This window comes from Manacus candei, unplaced genomic scaffold, assembly GCF_025592945.1.
Source record: "Manacus candei isolate 608988 ecotype Guabito, Panama unplaced genomic scaffold, ASM2559294v1 h1tg000034l, whole genome shotgun sequence".
Classification (NCBI taxonomy): Eukaryota; Metazoa; Chordata; class Aves; order Passeriformes; family Pipridae; genus Manacus; species Manacus candei.
Window position 1 is genome coordinate 14,870,520 of NW_026138082.1, and position 19,519 is coordinate 14,890,038.

General features: G+C 43.7%; 1 protein-coding gene across 3 annotated transcripts in view; it reads right to left on the minus strand.

The window, feature by feature from the left end:
• Window positions 1-4,912: 4,912 nt before the first annotated feature.
• SOBP (sine oculis binding protein homolog) overlaps window positions 4,913-19,519 on the minus strand; it is a 116,650-nt gene continuing 102,043 nt past the window's right edge. For all 3 annotated transcript variants that reach the window (XM_051792367.1, XM_051792365.1, XM_051792366.1), the window contains one exon: window positions 4,913-6,344. The gene's annotated coding sequence lies outside the window, so the exon portion shown is untranslated. The remainder of the gene's footprint in view (window positions 6,345-19,519) is intronic.

Genomic DNA, 19,519 nt, shown 5'->3' on the forward strand with positions numbered 1-19,519 from the left:
CCCTCAAACTCCTTAGGCCAAAAGCCTTAACAAAAGCTGTTTTCTGTTTGGAAGATCTCCGGGTCCTTCGTTCTCTTTCCTAACCCCTAACACAGGAAATTATTTTATAATTCACGTTATTAAGGAATTCAACTCATGCTCCTGCCCTCTTTCCATCCTGTTCCCCGGATGTCAACTGACAGCAAGCCTGTGGGCTGGCACCTATCCTCTCTGACCCGCTTGTGTCAGCTCCTCTACCTGACCCTGCCTGTAAATCATCTTGCCACACCTCTCGTGAGAGCGTGCAGGCGGCAGCCAGCTTTCCCCAGCATCCAACCGTGCTGCAGCGCCTGCTTAGCCTTATACTTAGAAAGATACCTGTGAGCTGTATAGTGGGCTGCTCCCGAGTTATGTGTGTGTGTGTGTGTGTGTGTGTCCCCTAAACATTATGTTTCATATAATGCTTGTCACGCCAAAGACCACGCTAGCAATTGGGATGCAATAAATCAATCTCCTTTGGCTAGAGCTGGAAACCACATCTCCTGAGGTACTCCATAAAGAGAGGACAGGTAGTGTGAAGGGCCAGCATCACACGGCACATGTGGGGCAGACCTGCTGGTGCAATTCTGCCAGCCTGGCACGCTCCTCTGCTCCAGAGCTGACTAGGGGATGCTGCCAGCACTGCTGCCCCAGGGAGTTCTTTGGCTGCCTGCCCTCCTGTGCTGAGGGCCCAGGAAGTGTGAAGGAAGGCATGGCTGCAGCAGGCTGAGGAGAACTCCAGGAGCTGGCTTAGGGAAGGTTCCCTTTGCTTCAGAGATGGGCTCTGTAGGGGGTCAGTATTTACTGCAGCAACTCTAAAGCCCTTTAGGGCAGATGCCCTTGTTCCAGGAGAAAGCCACAAGCCCTAACTGGAGGGCTGTGCTTCCTCTTCCCAGCACTGCGGGTATTGTATTTGCGCCTCTTTCCTGAGAAGTGAAGAGAACTTCTCCCGCCTTTCTTGGTGTAGCTTGTGTCCCAGCAGACAAACTGGGAGAGATTGTATCACACTGATCCTGGCCTGGGACATGGGATGGGATAACAGCCTCTCTCAACAACTTCTTTTGCATGTGCCTATGTGGGCTTGATTCCTTCAGATGAAGAAGAAGAATGAAGCAGTGTCTCCCGGTCCCTCTGCAAATCTCCTGAGGACAACAATTTTCTGGAAAAGAAGGCAACACTGCTTCTTCCTCAAGCCTTTTTCTTTTACTAAATAGGTCCAGCAAAGTCTTTCAGAGAAAAAGTAGGCCTGCTGAGAGGTGGGAATCACAACACATCTCTGTTCTCAGCTATCTTATTAGATAATAATAACCAAGCTTTCCTCCCCAGTTGGTGCAGCATCCCACCTGCAAGTGTGGGCTGCCTGGATGCCAGAGAACTCAATGCAGGAGGAGCAGGTGAGGCTGCCCCTTATCCTGTGACAGTCGAGTACCTGGGCTTGTGTGTGGGTAGGGACATACAACTTTTAGATGCTTGCATCATTTGTAAGGAAAGGTCCTGGCTGCTTCTCTGTGTCTTGCGTATCCTTGGAAAACTTATTTCAGTAGAGCAGTGGGTGAAGTGGCTGGGAACTTACCTTCTCCAGCAGGTAGGTGATGCTTTAGAGACCAGGGAACAGCTTTGAGAAAAGAGGCTGTCAGCAGCCTAAGTTACTCTTTTTTTTCCCCTGTGGCTGGGTCTGTTCCTCACAGTGTCATAGAGGTTCAAGTCTCAACAAGGCTTGACTGGCCAGCATGATAGGCTGAGGGGCAGCCCTGTACCCTGTCTCCTTTGGAGGTGTTGCAGTGTCCTGCAGCCAGCACCCATTGCACCTCTGAGGGGCTATGCTCCCACCATTCCTGGAAGCAAACAGCCAGGAGCAGCTGTTCAGCTGTGTTTTTCACAGTTCTGTGTTTTGCTGGCGTGTCCTATGTTTTCTGGAAAATGTCCCAGTGTTGCTCAAGGTAGCAATGCATTTCTTTGCCTAGTACCACATAAAGGACAAATAAAATGTGTGCAAGCCTATGTAAAGATGTTCTACTCATTCCAAAACATTCAAGCAGTTATGATCAATATGAAGCAAATTCAACTCAATTCCTGACTCTCCCTCTGCTGCATGTATGACTACTGCCTGAGTACCACCTTACCCCATTTACAGATCCCGAACATCATGACAGCTTCGGGTGGGAGTGGAAGACAAGGCAACTTAATAGACTGCTTCTTTTCTGAGTTACACATCTATAAATCCAGAGCAATTCCAGGGGAATCCACCTGAACCAGCCTCAGCAAATTTGCTCTTAGTTCAAGCACAGAATATTTGTCATAGTTGTTATTAAATGATGCTTTTACATATTCCAGGCCTATTTTTAAAACAAAGGCAATGAAGTTAGGGCATCCAGTTCTATATATGGACACTCCAAATGGCACTGAAATGCCTCATGCATGTGTTTGGCTGAGTGTTGATTTGGGTGTCCAAATATGGACCTCAGAATGGGATATATCACTTGGATAAGCATCCTTGCAAATTTGGCTCACAGCACTTATTTGAAAAAAGCAAATTTATTTCTATAATTTAGCACGGAAAAAGCACAAATTGTTTTCATTTTGAGGGACATCCCTATTCATGGAATTGGGCCACTCAAAAACTGTCATGTGTAGTAGTTACAAAAAAAAAAAATAAAGCCCTCAAAATCATCTAAGAAAACACAGCAGGAAATTAATGCAGAGCATTTGCAGCATATAGACCCCCTCTTATCACAAGGGCAAAATTCACGCTGACAGCGAGAATTTAGTGCTAGCAGAAGGACCCGTGCAGCTTGATCACAGCAAACTCCTCCTCTGCCCCAGCAGTGTGAAGGGATGCACACAGGGGCAGCTGCTTAGAGACCTCAGGCAAAGCTACTTCTCTCTACTCATGAAGACAATCTCTGCATCTCAAATCTGTGCATGTGCAAGAGCTGGAGCGATGGCTGTTGCACGCAGGAACTTTCCCCTGTATCTCCCAGTGCATCAGGATTTTCTTTGGCTCCTTGGTAGTGAGTTCTCCAGGAAAGAGCTTGGTTTGACTATTAGGTCTTAGTAAGTAATAAATAACATCAGCAGCAAGCAAGCACTGTTCTGCAAGTTTGCTGGGTTCCCACTAATTGCAAAGGACTTTTACATCCTTTGTGTAATTCCATTCATTTTGTTGGCATTGTACAAAGGATGGATTTGGCCTCAAAAATAAAGCAGGTTTCTCTTGCATAATGTATCATACCATTTGGTCTAAATTTTCCTCAAGGTTTATGTGTACTTGGATATTTCTCCCCATATATGCAGCTGGAGATATTTTTAAAATAACAAACAATAAACTGATTCAGCTGTCCAAAGCAGTTGTTCACATTCTGAATTTTGGGGTAAGTTGTTAAGAAAGTGTAAAGCGGGCAAATCTTCAGGAAAGCTAAGGTAAGTTTGTGATCATTGGAAATGTGTGAAGTCAGCTCCAGCCTAGATCACTTTCTCTGCCTCTGCTGTCCTGATGATTTTTGACAAGCTGATTCCATTTCTGGAAAAAAAAAAAAGAAACAAACAAAAAAAACCAGTTCCCCAGAGAGAAAGATTTCTCTACAGAGTCTGTTGTTTTTCAGAAAAGTGAAAATGTGTGCTAACAATTCTGGACCACTGACAAAAGCAAAATCAACACACACAGCCTTCATTTTACAGCCAAGTTCATATGAATAAATAGAGATGCAGCAAGCTGTTTATAGGGAGACAAGCTTTACTCTACATGCCCTTCCAAGCAGGCATACTTAGGCTGTTGTTGTTTGCCTTACATGGCTGGTTAATGAAACTGTCTAATAGTTCCAGAGCTCAACAGACATTTCCAATCCCTACATCAGCAGCGCTGGCTGTGCTGGCCAAGAGCTGAGAACCAAACACTATTGTGTAAGATAGCTGTTGCAGAGGTCTGGGGGCGCTTGGGAGGAGTTTGGTGCTTTGAAGAACCTGTGATTTCAGGGGGAGTTCATACACGGAAAAGCTCCATCCTCACAAAAGGTAGGCAGAACACACTTCTGTACACTGCCATAGGTGCAGCATGAGCAAATTGTGCTTGGATAGATCCCCTCAAAATGAACAAAGCTGCAGCAAGTGCATCTATCCATGGGCCTTCTCCAACATCAGGACCTAACTGCACTGTGGTGAGTGCATGGTTTTTTCTCCCCACGCCTTAAATACTGCAGAAACAGAGAACCGTCAAGGGAGACATGAAGATGGAAGGGACATAGTTACAGCTTTCAAGAACACTTACCCATATTTTTCTAAGACTTCAGACTGAGGGGGGTTTTTGTCTGTGATTAGGCAGGTAGAGGAATGAATAACCACATGCACAAAAAGAAAAAAAAATAAAACAACAGCACATTTAAGTGCATTTTTTTCTTGGAGATTTATTTTGTTTTAATAAATCTGACACCAGTCAGGGAGAGAGAAAAGAGTTGCAAGCCCAAAAGGAAAGCAGAGCACTCTGAGGGTGCTTCAGATTCTTGCCCTCTTTAAGATGTTTCATCGGGATGTTTTTGAGCTCTCTCCTTAGACTCAGGAGTTGTTGGATTCCCTCCCCACCCCTCTTTTTTTTGTTGGTTTTTTTTTGTTTGTTTTTTTTTAAAAAGCGAGCTTACTCGCCCGGTGTGATTTCCAAGCTTTCACAGCTCTAATAAATAAGGAGCACCTGTAAAACAGTAGCTTGACTTAAGTGAAACTGTACAAAGGAAAATATAGAAATACAGTATATACATAGTGCTCATAGTGCACCATCACTACAAGGCTCTGGTTCAACTGACTCTGCTGCCCTGCTCCCAACACCGCTGACACAGACACTGCTCCTGCAAACTGCTCCTCACTTCCCCGCAGCAGCCTTATAGAAAAGGTGTACTCTGAACACTCAAGAGTGAACAATTGCTTTATTTGAGTTAGTAAACAGTTACACTGAATCACAAGGTGATCTGAAATATTTTTTTTTCGATTTTTTTCTCTCTTTTTGATTTTTGTGGGGGTTTTATGGGTTGCTTTTTTTTTTTTTTACTTTTATTTTTTGGCTTTTTTTTTGCTTTTTTTTTTTTTATTTGTCAGAATGGGATACTCCACGACTCTCTTACCAATTCAGTGCCAGTATAACATGCTCTAGTGTACTTTTGGACTCTTGGCTACAACTGTACAAGTGCACACAAGTAAATTCTACCCTGTTATCCTCCACCCACTGATTGAGGATCAAATTGCACATTTCTCTTAACCATGACAGGAGAAAGCAAACAGTGAAACAGAATCATGGGGGATCTTTCTCACTTTACCCTTGTTTTCATTGGTTTGTCCATACCATTCTAATTATCATGAAAGGGCTATGCATATGGAGAGATTGTCTCACTGCCTTCCTGGATCACTGAAAACCATCAGGGTTGAAATTTCATCCAAGTCTTTCGTGACGCCCAGCAAATATTCCCCTCAGATTATTTTACACCTTGAGGGAATTTTGGTCTTTAGTTCAACACTCTTGCTCTGTTCCCAAATGGGGCGCTATTTAGGGGAATTTAAAGAGAAAGCTGAGAAGAATAAACATTTACTGAGTTCTCTTGGCATTCAGTCTCTGAAAAACCACAGTATAAACTATTCATGCTGCTTCTTACATCTGTCAAATCAAAAATTAAAAGCCATAAAAGTGTAACACTGAAAATATGGCATTAGAAAGGATAAAGGTGGCCTTTGTAAAAATAACAAGGAAAGCATATTAGCCAATAAAATATTCTAACTCTTCATTTAAAAGTGCATCATGGGTAGGACAGAGATGACTCTGAAGTGTTGCCACTCCAATATTACCCCTTTCCCCCATCAAAACTTGAATAGGTCCAAAACCATACAATGCAAATCACGATTCTTAGTGTAGCAGCAAAACCACAGCAGTTTTTCAAAGGGAAAAAAAAATTTTAAAAAAAAATCCGTATCATTGTCCAGTCTCAAATATCTGAACTTCCAAGTCAGTGAGGGAAAAGTACCTATGTTGGTCCATGTGGTTTTTGAAACCTGGGTGAAAAATCCCCCCCAGCAAGAAACCAAGAGGAAAAAGCGTTCCAAGAGGAGAAGAAGGGTGGTCGCAGGAATGCTGAGCACACTGTGTAGGTCCATGATGTGCTGTCTTCTGGGTCAAAGGCACCCGTGGGACCGAGGCTTCCTCGGAGGGGCTTCATGACAGGAAGCTGCTTTCTTTGCTTGGACTTTTAGCCAGAGGGGGTGGTGAGCGGACTGGCTGGCGTCATTCGGTGGAGTGACATGGTTTGCTCTGCTTCCTTTCTCCATGCAAGGTACCCTGTCAGCAAGTGCTCCTGCAAAGCAGACAAGTAGAGGAGGTCAGGGCAAGTGGCAGGAGGCTCATTGCAGGCAGGTGGGGCACTGTCTGAGCTCACATTCCACAAAGCCTCATACAGGACAAGTAGACAGGATGAGGCAGAAGCTTTACAGAGCTGCAATGTACTGCTCTCTTCACAGCACAGACAGGAAACTGGAGTCAGAGAAGGGGAAGCAATTGAATGAGGATCCCACAGCACCTGGGATGGGGATAGGACAGGGGCTGTGCCAGGGCTCCCCAGAGGCACTCACTGCATGGACTGGTGCGTGGCTCCACAGGGCTGATTGGTCTCATGAGGAAACTGGGACAGTACCCAGAGACAGCTCCATTGTCATGTAAATACTCATCTCCCACTAACAGAATTAAATCTGTAGGGACTATTTATGCTGTGTGTGCAAACTGAAGATGCCCCTCTTGGCCTTTCCCCAAATCCACAGTCCTATAAAGCAGAAGTGTATGCTCAGCACAGCAAAACAAGCTGCTATGAGTGAGGTCAGGCTGAAGTATCCCACAACCTCCTCAGTCTTCCCTTGGGATGATCTGCAACTTGTACCACCACCATAACAGCTACAGCACCAGGGAGTCACAACCAGCAGAGCATGATGATTGGCACTGCCTAGCATGACAAACACAATTAAAATAAAGGCATTTTAGGACCCAAAGAAGAAGTAGGTATTACTCTCACTAAGGTAAACGATTACCAAGATCTGGTATTTTCAATGTTGAACACATATATTTCCATGGACCACAACAAAACCCTCCAGATCCTGCTAGAGCAGATTACAGGATTAGGGAAAGGATTTAACCTTCTAGTTGTTCCCTTTTTGTATCCTGGTCATCATTTCCAGGTCCATTTCTCTCCTGTTATTTGACGTGGGGTTCTAACTGCTTCTGTTTTCTTTTCTTATTTCTTTTAGGGCACAAAATGGATTAATTCCATAGGACCAGTTCAGACAAATCCCTTCTGAAGCCCACCAGTGCTTTGGGTGAACAATAATGGAGTAAACACAGCTTTAATGATTTGAGGTCTTCAGAAAGCTGCAAGATATCTCCCCTAAAATAAGGTGAGCTTTGCCAGTGGTTAAGGTGAAGGCCAGGGTCACGAGAATCTTTGGAATCATGTTCTTGAAAACCCAAATCACCTCATCAATTTAATGCAACTAATGACACGCAGGTGGTTATAAGCTCCTGATGCCTGGGGGCTACAGGGAGATACACCATTGCCTCGTGTGCTTCTGCTTCCCTTGCCAGTTGACCATGTAGGCTACCTGGCAGGGACTGTCCTTTCTCCCTACACAGTGAGCTTTGGACTCTGTCTCCTTGGATGGGATCTGCTGTCCCCTACAGATTTGGATTGAAACTCTGAAGTACTTATCGGCCTTAATTTTGGTGCTGGGGCACATTTTTCTTCTCAGTCTGCTCCACAACCTCCCCTTCACACTGGCTCCTCTGCAATCCCTCTCAACACTGTGCTTGTATCCCATTGCCAAACCTCCACCCTTCTCAAAGCAGAGACTGGAAGGCACATTGAATATGCTGACCAGCATAAACTGCCAGGGCACGGAGACCACTACATCTAGGTTAAGGAGTAACATTTGCACTTACAGCTAATGTGCCTAGCAAGATGAGCCTCTTTGTGTGCACAGAGAGCTGTGAACAAGAACTAGACTGAGAACCGGGATGTATCCACCTACTAAGTATTCCCCATAAAGTACACAATTGCTTTCTGTCACTTCTTTGGCTTGAAATCTTACAAGGGAAGCAGAGAAAATAAAACCCGTAATGTCTGTATGAAGCCTCACTTTGCACTTCAGGTATTTTGCCCGCTCCTCTCTTTCCATACATTGACAGAAATGAATTTCCATCTCTCACTAACCAGTCTCAAATGGTATGGCATAGCACAGACAGGTAAATGATTTGGGAGGGAGAGCATAAAGAAGTTCAGTGGTTCTTGATGCTTTCTGCCTAGAGCAGTCATCTATTTGTGTAAGTTCTGTCTGTTTTCCCCTACTGAGGATAGACTCAGTGCAACAGAGAGTGCAGACTGGTGAGAAGAACCTTCCCCACTGACTGGCTCATATGGCAGTAATTGCATTTGATGAATGCATCTTTGTAGCAATCAAGTGACAGAATAAAAATCCATATCAGGCATAGCATGCAAAGTTCTATAAAGAATGAGAATGCACTAGTCATCACTGCTTCAGAGTTTGATGTCATGCACCTCGTGCCAACACTAGTGTGGATGACCAGCACAATGAAGTCAGCTATTTATATCTCCCCCAAAAAAACAAATTATTTTTTAGGAGAGCAACATATGCTCTTTACCCCAGCTGAACCTGCCTTCAACACACATCAAATATTGCTGACCAGACAGAAAAATTGCATCAGCCACAAAAGAAGAATTTTCATACGGATAAAGCCACGGAGTTGAGCTTATGTGAGTTGTGCTGAGGTGAACATACTGGGTTTTTCTTGCTTTCCGAAACCAAGAAGGGCTGGGCTGATTCTGGGTAGAAAGCCCACACAGAAGTCAGAGGGAGGCTGCAGTTCCAATCCAAGAGGCAGCAGGAAAAATGTGACAGAGACAGTAAGTAGGAAGGCTCATTTCTGGCCTACTGTTAGTGCAGGGGGGGAAAGGGAATAATGCAACTGGATGATGACCCAGCTCAAGCAGGTGACTTAAAGATTCATCTATGAGGGCTCAGATAGTGATGCAGTGCTTCCCTGAAATAGGTGAGAACCGCACTGGTGCCCTCGGAGGCTGAGCAATCAGCAGCTGTGACACAGGCTGCACCCACACAGAGCTTCCTCTTTGCTTGATGCCCTGACACATGAGGATTTAAATCCTTGCTAGAGCAACATAGAATTAGAGCACGGCAGGTCAGTTTGGCAGCTAAGGCAAAGCCTCCCCACAAGCGTCCCTGCTCCCTTTCTGCAGCTAGCCAGCTCTTTCCAGGTGCTGCTGCAGACCTACAGCCCTTTGTCCTGTGCAGCCCCTGAGACTGTTGCGGTGGGAAGCTTGGCCCTGCTTGGTAGAGCCAAGTGCTAGAAGTGCTCCTCACTTCACTCCCCCTCCATGCTGAGGAGTTGGGTAGCTCAGCTGCAAGGGAATGTCCTTCTTCTGCTCCCTCACACCCAAGCACTAATCCCTATGTGTCTGCTCCTAACACTGCCCCAGGTGCCAAGCATGGCAGCGTGCTCCTGCTGGCAGTGATGGCCAGCAGAAATAGCTGCTTTTACACAGTGTCCTCCCCAGTGATGTCCTGCCCCCTCAGGGTGGCCAAGTCATTGGCATGGTTTTGGATACATGCAGGCACCCACACCCACCCACACCCAGTTTTTTCCATGGTTGCTTCCCTCTCATTCTACGCTCCATTGAATTCTATCTCCAAATTCACATCTTATTGTTCAGGAAAAATTAGAGACTGGGTGGGAAAGGCTGAGGCAACTGTTGATGTGGACTGGCATGGCTGAGTTTCTATAATTTAGCACAGCACTTAATTCACCCAGACAATGAATGCTGACGTGCTAAAAGAGGCCTAGTTCATCTGGGACATGCACGGCTCTAGAGTAAAGGCACTGCAATTATTTTCTCAGGGAAACTGCTCTGAAGATAAACCACAAGAGTGCAGCTAAAGTCAGCATGGGAGCAAGCTCAGCCCTGGAAACACTCCGGAATCATCTGTTACTTGTAATAGTTCTCCAATATATTTTATTTTTTTTATTTTTTAGCAATTCTTAAAGCAGTTCAAGCTTCTTCATTAAAACCTTCCCCTTTCAACACTCTGTGATTTATCTTTCCATGATCTGACTGAAAGGATGCCACATTGCAAAAGTCAGGGGAGACCTTTAGCATGAATAGGAAAAGAAGCAGAGTCCTCATGCACCAACTCTTGATTTCAAAGGTGGTGATTTCCTTCTGCTCTGAACTTGTACGCTAAGAATCCTCAGCTTGGGGTCAGCTATTAAACTCAGGCTCTCCCACCTACTGAAACATGAGATGTAAACTGAGCAGACATTGTGACTTTAAGAAACGCATTGGGGAAGAGCCCTGGGATTTGCCGTCCTTTTATGCCTAGGCAGAAGAAGTAGTAAGGACGCCCCCAGCTCTATGACTGAATTGTTGCAGGGATGCACCATGTCTGCAATTGCATACAGTTGCCTTGTAGTCAGGGAAGGACCCTGAGAGAGAAATATGAACTGGAAAACAAAAGGTCTGTTGTATGCTGACTCCTGCTTTACTGCATCAGTTCCTAGAAAAGCTTTTGGGGAAATTTCACCAGTTTACATCTACATTCCACTCCTTGCTGGTACAGTTAGGACCATCTCTCACTAAACTTATTCAATGCATGTTAAATTGAACCCTGAAACTAGCTGGTGAAGTCAGGAACAGTGATGTATGCCACCATGACCTTGTTATGTAGCAAGGAAATGGTGGAAATACAGTTCCAGGCTCTTCTTCATGCTCCTGCATGGGCCAAGGGAAAATCATCTCTCAAAAAGATGGACCAAAGGAATTTTGACTGTGGAAGAGACTCTGAGAGTCACCAAGGAAATGTGGGGTCCATGCTTCTGGATTTACCAGACAGCCAGTTCACTGAAAAGAAACAAGATAGAAATGGAGCTTTCTCTGCCTCTTTCAAAAACAGTGACCATCATTCAAACCCCAGGTATATAACAGCAGAGTCTGCTCTTGACTGCTTTGTTCCAGCCTCAGGCTCCATGATAGGGATACAGCATAAGGCAAAGGGAAAAGGAGTCTCTTTCCTCCATTATACATTTCCATAAAGACAAAATAGGAGTACAGTCTAGAGCCTTGGTAAGCATGCAGCTCTTCTTCATAACCAGTGGAAATAGAATTACCCAAATTCAGCAGAGACCAGACATATACTTGAGGAGAATGGCCTGGGTTGCTGTAAATCCTCCCTGTACCAGAAGGCAGCAACACAGCTTCACCATACCACTTGCTCTGCACAGACCCAAGGGGCATTGCACCTCCTCTCCCCTTTCGATTTGGATTCTCCTGGGCGGAACAGCTGCCACCAGGAGCCCATGCCACAGCGTTTTAAATTTTCACTTCCTCATGTTCACATCACTTCCAAGCTTTTTGGGAAAGCAGATCAACACTGAATCAGTCTGCTTTCACCCTTCCTCTCCTTGCATTACAGGTAGGGCAGCGGTAGGGGTTCGGGAATTTTAACAGGAGAGGACCAGTGTCTTCATTCTCATTTCCACAGCCTGGGGTGCTCCAGAGCAGGCACTGTGTTCAGTGCTCTGAAACACATCTAGTAAGAGTCTCTATATCCACCAGCTTTGGAGGAAGGCAGAGGAGACCAGACTTGGTAGGCTAAGATGAGCATTTGGGTTGTTATCCAGATTCCAGCATCGGTGTTGCTGTCTGGTTTCCCTGCTGTTGTCATCTTTCCTTCCCTGTCTACACCACATTCTTCTTTTCAAAGTAGCAATCTCCTGAAAGCCTCTCTAAATAGTCTCTTCATATAATTTTTCACCATATCAAAGAAGTTTCATGTGGTTTAACCTCTTGTAGAATGATTGCTCAGTGAGTTTATGAAAATCTCCTTCATTTTCAGTGTGAACTAAAGGCAAAACTAATGTCAACCAGACCCTCCTGCCCAGTCTCATGACACCATCTTTCTCCAGGCTTTTACTGACAGGAGGTCTCTGATTTATATTTTGGGGCACTTTGAGATATGCACATGGGTCATGCAAAGTGGAAAATTCCTCCATGGTTCTGGATTTCTAATCTCTGCATTAGAGTGTACCCTATAGCAGACCACTACAGTGGCCCACAGAGTTTGCCAGGGCCAGTCCTGATCTACACTAGGATAATTGGGTATATCTCCACAAAAACAAGGCAGCCCATCGCCCTCCAGTTAGTGCAGAACAAGCATGTTTGGCAGCCTGGTAACTAGTTTGTTTTGCCCCACTGATGTGTAGTAGAATATATGATTTTCCTCTGAAAAAAAACAAGCCAAATTTCCAACAAAGTTTCCCATTCTAAGCTCGAACAGAGTTGAAACTTTGCAAGGATCTTTTAGCAAAAAAACACCCCAAAACAACAACAAAAAACACCTCAAACCAAATCAAAACAAAATAGAACCGAAAAAACCAACCAAGCAAACAAAAACCCCCAACAACAAACAAAACCAAACAAAAACAAAATAAAAACACCTAACCTCAAAACATAAAAGCTGAAACAGAATACAAACCAAATCCAGACAGTTTCTACTCTCCTTTCCTGAAAACAGGCAACCACTGTGATGTGATAACCCTTCTTTAAGCCTCCGATTTTGTCTGAATCAGAATAGAAACTTCAGCTTGAATTTCAGCAGCCTCCTGTGGGCCCAAACCACTAGGCTTTTGGCTATTCTGAGGTGCTTCTCAATTTTCTTATTCAAGTTGATCTCTCCACTAAAACCAGTTAAATAGCCAGAAAAAGGCAGATTAACTGTTGGTAGTGGTATGGAGGATGGTGAGGGTGGATGTCTTGCTGAGCCACAGCCCATACCTCCCTCTGAGAGTCCTCCCCCTCACCTGGGTTACACTTGGGCCTGGTTTTTTAACCTGAAATGCTATTGTGGGTCACAAAATTATAACAATTACAACAATAGTAACCATACTTTTTTTTTTTTTTTTTTTTTCAGAATCAGCATTTGCAAATTTCAGCATCATGTATCAGGAAGCAATCAATATTTTCCCATTTTCCCATTAAGGAACCCTCCATCCCTAACCATTCAGGACTGAATGCTGGCACCATCTCTGTGGCATTTCTCCCTGGTTTTCACAGCCCCCATCCTGGTTCCTTTTAAGTCTAAGGTTCATCCGAAGGCAAGGGGGCGTGATCAGGTGGTCAAAATGTCATGTAGATTATACTGTGGGGAAAGGAAAAGGAAACCCCCAGAACACATAGGGAGCAAGTGGATGAAACCTGTCATAGACCTCAGTGTAGTGCTGGGCACCTTAGAGAATCCCCCTTATCACCAGCACTGCTTGATACTGAAAGACCTGCATTGGACCCAACCATTGCTTTAGATTTTCTCTGTCTCCCACCTCAAGAAAACAGGAACTATACTGTTTACCACCAAGAAGAACATTTCAGCAATAATTGATAAACTGCTTCAAATAAAACTGAATTGGCATTTTAATTGATCTGTGAAATTTAGGGTCCGAATTCAAATTTTCAATGACTTCATCATGTATCTTTTCTCATCATGTTCAAGTTTCTCTCTGTTGGAGAATTCCTGTGGGAAAGGGCTCTTTTTCTCCTCCTTTTGGATACACAACTTACAAGTGGCAGCATAAGTGGTTCACGAAACCTTATAAATATTTGGAGCATAAGCAGACAACACAAAGTTTTACAGTTAATCATATGGGCTCCAAATAAATAGCTGAAAAGTGCTCTAACCATAGGTTTCAATATCAGTCGCCTGATGATGGGATGCAGATCTTTCCAGAGAGGTTGGAACTCCATAGTTATTTCACTCAACACTACCCAACCCCTAAACCTCCTATTTTTTAAATTATTTTTTTTAATGTGTCCCTCAATGGAAGTTGATTACATTACACAGCATGAGAGTCCAAAACTGGGACTGAAAGATGGAGCCCAACAGAGAGCATGGGTCTCCTCTCGGTAAATGCAGTCCAGCCTCTTTACCTCTAGAAAATTTGTTATTTAAGGTTGGCTCGAATTTAAGGCAGCAATGTTTCAGAAACACTTGGAAAAGCAAGCCAGCTGCAGGGTGGATATCATTACAAAGTGAGACACATGTTGTACAGGAATACCATTCTTTCCAGAAGCCAAAGTTGTGTCTGGGGAAGTAAAGCCATGCAAAGGAGTCAGAGGCAGGACCTTGATCCGGAATGTTCCGAGGGCCTTCAACTTGCATTAAAGGCACTGAGCATTGAGTGCACCCAGTACTGAACAGGACCAAGCCCAGATATTTAATCAGCTGTAATTTTCACGGTAGAAGCAAACATTAAATAGTTGAGGGTTCTGCAAAATGTTAGAGGTTACTTTGATTCACGGCTCTCACGAGATGATCACACGCTTCCAAACATAACCTCCGGTCTCAGGAGTGCAATGCAGCTCTTTATCAAAATACTATAAATAAGGTCATGATTAGTAGGTCTCAACCATGAGGCCTTGACGTATGGGGGCACCCAGGCACATGCTTAACTTGCCTGTTTTACTCTACAGGACCTATAAAAGATTCAGGAGAGGCTCAGCAGGTAATCTGGAAACAAAAATTGCTTCAGAAAGGCTTGCTTGCCATCATCTAATTTCCTCCTGACTTCTTACTCAAAGAATTTCACTTCTGCTTTGCTTCAATCTTCCACCGTTTTTTTTTTAACAAGAATTTAATTTTATCTTAAAATCTATGGCTCACTGCTTGAGTATGTCCAACTTTTTCACAACCACAGTCCTCAAAAGTGTTTTGTTCCTTTCTCTCCCACTTTCATTGCTCATAATACTGAGAAATACTTTATGAGCTTCCCACAGTTGTTCAGAGCTCACTGCTCTGCACTGAAGTTGGCCATGATGTTTCAGGGTCAAGCTTCACAAAGACTGTGGGGTGCTTAGCTCCTTACCAGATTTCAGTGGCAATCAGAAACATCCTGTCCAGCATCTTGGCCTCTGCATGTAAAACCAATTGTTTTCTAGATGACGTTTTTACAAGAGTGCCTGTCTGTTTTACTATGGTCTTCGTTGCTAAGGACTCTGTATTTAATTATGAGTTGTGGTTTTTTCCCCCCTATAAACTTTCCCTGGGCCACTGACTTCAGTAGCTAGATGGCAAAAGAACAGGTTAATGGGGGAGCTAGAGTCTCCCCATATTGCTGTTTCAATATTAACACTTTTGAATACAGCCAAATCTGCCTTGAAACAACTTAAACAAGAAGAGCATTAGACCATATATGTATGAAAGTGCCTGATTAGTCTTTAAAGCCTGGCAAAGTATTATGAGTAACTCATCATTTCAAATGAATGTGGGTTGTACCAGCTCAGGGAATGGTATGGATTGGATGCTTAGTTCAGTTCAAATAATTTTAATTTCATGAGACAATTAAAACTAATCACAGCAAGTAAGCACCAAAATGATCTCTGAAGTCAGGGGTCTCAGGTCCTGGGAGCTGTCAGGTAGGCTACAGTCTCTAGGAGTTACAGGTTCTGCAGATTTCTGTGGGTCTGTCAATCGAGCTATGATCATTTTTGCTGTCTGAAGTTCTAGCCATGTGTTTTCTTTGCAAACAGCCCTAGATGCTCATTACCTTTACAGATCAGACCAGGTGTAGTTATTTTCTAAACTGGGGTCAAGAATCAGATTTCATATTTGAAACACATGCCCTAGGAGGTTTTATAGAAAAGCAGGAGGAGCCCATCAGAAATCAGTCCTTGCTCCTTTGATTCAAAGAGTGTGCAGTGATCTATGGCAGCATACCACGAGCCTGCTATTTACTGCCACTGAGACGGAAGTTAGCACTCCCACACCCCGGCAGCAAGATGTGGGAGCTGAAAGCTACACTGGAAGTATGTCATTTTATACTTCACCATTTTGGGAATCTTTTTTTTCTTTCCTTTTTTTTTTTTTTTTTTCCCTGGGAAATCCTTTTTCTGGTTTAATATATCTGAGAAGGTACACAGGTAGTTTTGAAACATAAGATCACACTGCTAGAGTCAGGCAGCTCCCAAGGGCAAAGCTTCAGTTCCCAGCAAATGTGTTTAAGACTTAGCGGTGTTAGCAGTCTCTCCTCTCCCCCTTGGGATAAATGGAAAATTTCTGTAGCCTCATAAGAAGCTAGGTGAAGGAAAACTTCTGAAGCAGAAGAATAGGTGCTAAGTGTATGAGTCCAATTACTCTGTTGATTTAGATTAGTTTAGCATCAGTGGAATCATATTCGGTTAAAATTAGCTAAATCTCTGGCCCATAATACTGTGTCAATAACGATGACTAGCATAGAAATATGTTTAAATATAGAAAATCTGTTTTCAAGTATATCTTTGAGGTCAAATTCTGTCCTGTTCATAGCAAGCAGGGCAGGGTAAGATGTTGGTAGATGGATGTTACAGTGACAGGGGAGAGAAGAAGTCTCTTAGGGCAGAAAAGGAGGTTAATAGCTATGCCCCTTGCCTCAGGAATCCTGACCAGAGCAGGAAATCTTGTGCTGGACCATTATGGGCAGAGGAGCTCACAGTGGGATATAGATTACCTCTGCCCTGAACTAGAGTGGTTCTGCATGTTGTATATTTTTACGACTACAATGCATGGACTAGACAGATGAAGGTTTGCTCTGTAACTCAGCAGATGCTGACCCCAGGACATACAGGTTGGCTCTGCAGGTGGCTACTATTTCCATTATTTCTGGAAGAAGTTCTGCTGACACAAGCAGAAAAATTCCTTCCTTTTCTTACCCTTCTGTCCCCAAAGTAGGATTAGCCAACACACATACACATACACAGAAGCTAGTTGTGAGTTTACAATTTGCCACTTGATTTTCTAATTCAGTTTATCATAACTATCATGTTAAATATAAGCAGATGTCAGTGTTTTCATTTATTTGCTTTAGGAAACCTCGACATCAAAGCTGGAGGGTTAAAACTGATCCCGTCAGGACATAAAGCATGTAGCAGGCAACACTAACACTGCTAATTTTAGAAACTCACGTTGCTCAAACTTGAAAAAATAACACTCAACAGAATATTCTCCCTAGCTTCATTCCTTTATCATAGTAGGACTTTGGCACCGAGACATCTTTTGCTAGTTCCTCAAATTGCATCAAGCAAGATCAGCTTGACAGTCCATATCCTGATGGAGAGACTAAACTTTAACATCAAGGATTATGTTGTTGATTAGCACTTCCAATAATCAAGTAATTGGTACATTTAATAATCCAGAGTTTGTCGACTTGCCCAAAAAGGTCATGCTTGCTTTGATTCCTTTTTAGAGAGTCCATGTTGCTACTATATGAATTCAATCTGTCTGTCCAGAATTCTAGCATAAAAATATTTGGCTATTTTCCTTCTTGTCATACAATTTGATGGGAAATAAAATTCAGGAAAAGTTGCACATTAGGGCAATATGTTCAGATATTCCAATTAGGGTAGGCAAGAGGGAAAAAGAGAATTTGCTGGACTTTTTTTCTCCCAGGTTAGTGTGGCCAGTGCAACCAGTACAAACCTCCAAGGGTCCAAGTCAACACAATTATTGGTGCAGTTTTTGCCCTCCTTGTATTTTATCAGAATTTCTATGAGGTTGGGAGTCTCTCTTGAGGGATCTTCCCCACATCCGGACAGCCCAAGGAGCAGGGTTTCACCTCCATGCTTCCTGGCAGGAGGAACTAACCCATGGGCACAGCAGAGGTCACAGCTGCAGTGCAAGAGGCTGCACCAATGTTCTCCTCCCCCTGCTTACCCCCTCTGCGTAGACACAGACAGGTCTGAGTGCTGTGCAGTTTTAACAGGCAGGGAGAGTGGAAATCTAAGCAGCCCCTTTGCTCCCCCAGACTGGCTATGGCCAGCAATAGTGAAAGGAGGGCTCTGCATGAAACCACAGAGTCCCCACCTCAAATCAGTCATCAGAACTGCATAAATCACTTGTGCGTGCTTGAGAGGCTCAAAACCGACCCACGTTTCACTGCGGTACCCACTGGAATGAGATGGTTACCATGCTGTTTATTTCTACAGAGTATTTGGGGTATCTTCTTTCCCTTGAAGCACGTAAGGACCTGATCTCACATCTCTTCTGCTTAGAGGCTGCTTTTTTTCTTTTACTGGAGGAAGGAGGGGACAAATGCAGACTAACTAATAGTCATCACCGTGCCATGCTATGCTATTGCACAAACCCCAGAGGTACGGCAGACACTTAGGCTGGGCTTTTTAACTTCCAGTGTCTATGGGGACATCTATGTCTATGCCAGTCACCCTAAGTTTCCTTCACAGCAGGGAGAAATAAGCATTCCTAGGGCACAATTTGTCTGAGCTGTCTTAGTTGCTGACTTCAGGATGAGCTCAGCTGTCTCTTGAAATGCCTGCTTCTCTAGGTTGATTTTAAAGAGAATTTAGACAATTAGCTCAGCTGTGTCTTTGTTCCAGATGTCTGTATTGGGTCAGATTAATCTTACCTGGCAACCTGAAAACTTTCCTGTAAGTTAACCCTCACACTGAGACAAAGGAATATGTAAAACTCTCGGTGAATGGGAAAATGGTTATTCCTGAGGATAACCACAGTGGCAGTTATTGACATTTAGAGAATACAAAGAGCTGAGGACAGTAACTGAGTGATAAAGCATCCTTCTTGTCTTTCCAATGCAGCTTGTTCAGTTTGCCCACTTTCACTGTCAAATACTATCTGTGAAGTTATGTCGTGTATAATCACATCAACAGGCAAAAATACATAACTCGGTGAAGCCAGAACTCTCTCTGAGATTTTAAGCTCTGGCTCTGAATAACATTAAACTCCTCCTGGGATTGGGACCTCATCAAAATAGCATTGCTGCAGTCTGGATGGTCCAGGCAAGCAGAAATAGATGCTTAGAACCAGCCTGTCTTTGTCTACACCATAAGTACATAAATGTGCAAGTGTCCTAGCACTGGCTTGAAAGAGCTATGAGGAGCTTGAATAAGATGGGAAAGAAAGGGTTAATCATGGCTCTCCTAAAATTAAATAAAAGGGATACAGCCAAATAGTGGCCTTCTCACCAGATCAAATCACTACTCCTAGACAGAAGAGTGCGTACATTTATGAAGAGAATCTTTCAAGCTCCAGAGGTAACACTGAGGTTTGCAATAAAGATCTCACTGCCGAGGGACATTTAGTCCATCCATATCTCAGGATCTGGGGGTAGAGGGATCCCCACTAGTAGGACCTAGGAATGTGTAACGATTTAAAATATCCATTTGACTACTGAGTTGTTGTATATGTTGGTTATTAGTCCAAGGATGTTAACTATAACTATGTCCTCTGCTCTTACTAACGTATCTTTTAAATGTGTCAGCACATGCTGACAGCAAAGAATAATGGTTGTGTTCCACCAAAGAAAGAAAATAAATAGTTTATGATCAAGAGAAGCAATGTTTCTGGCACTGCAACCAGCACAGGGGATGTGGTGTTAACAAATAAAAAGAGAGTCCTG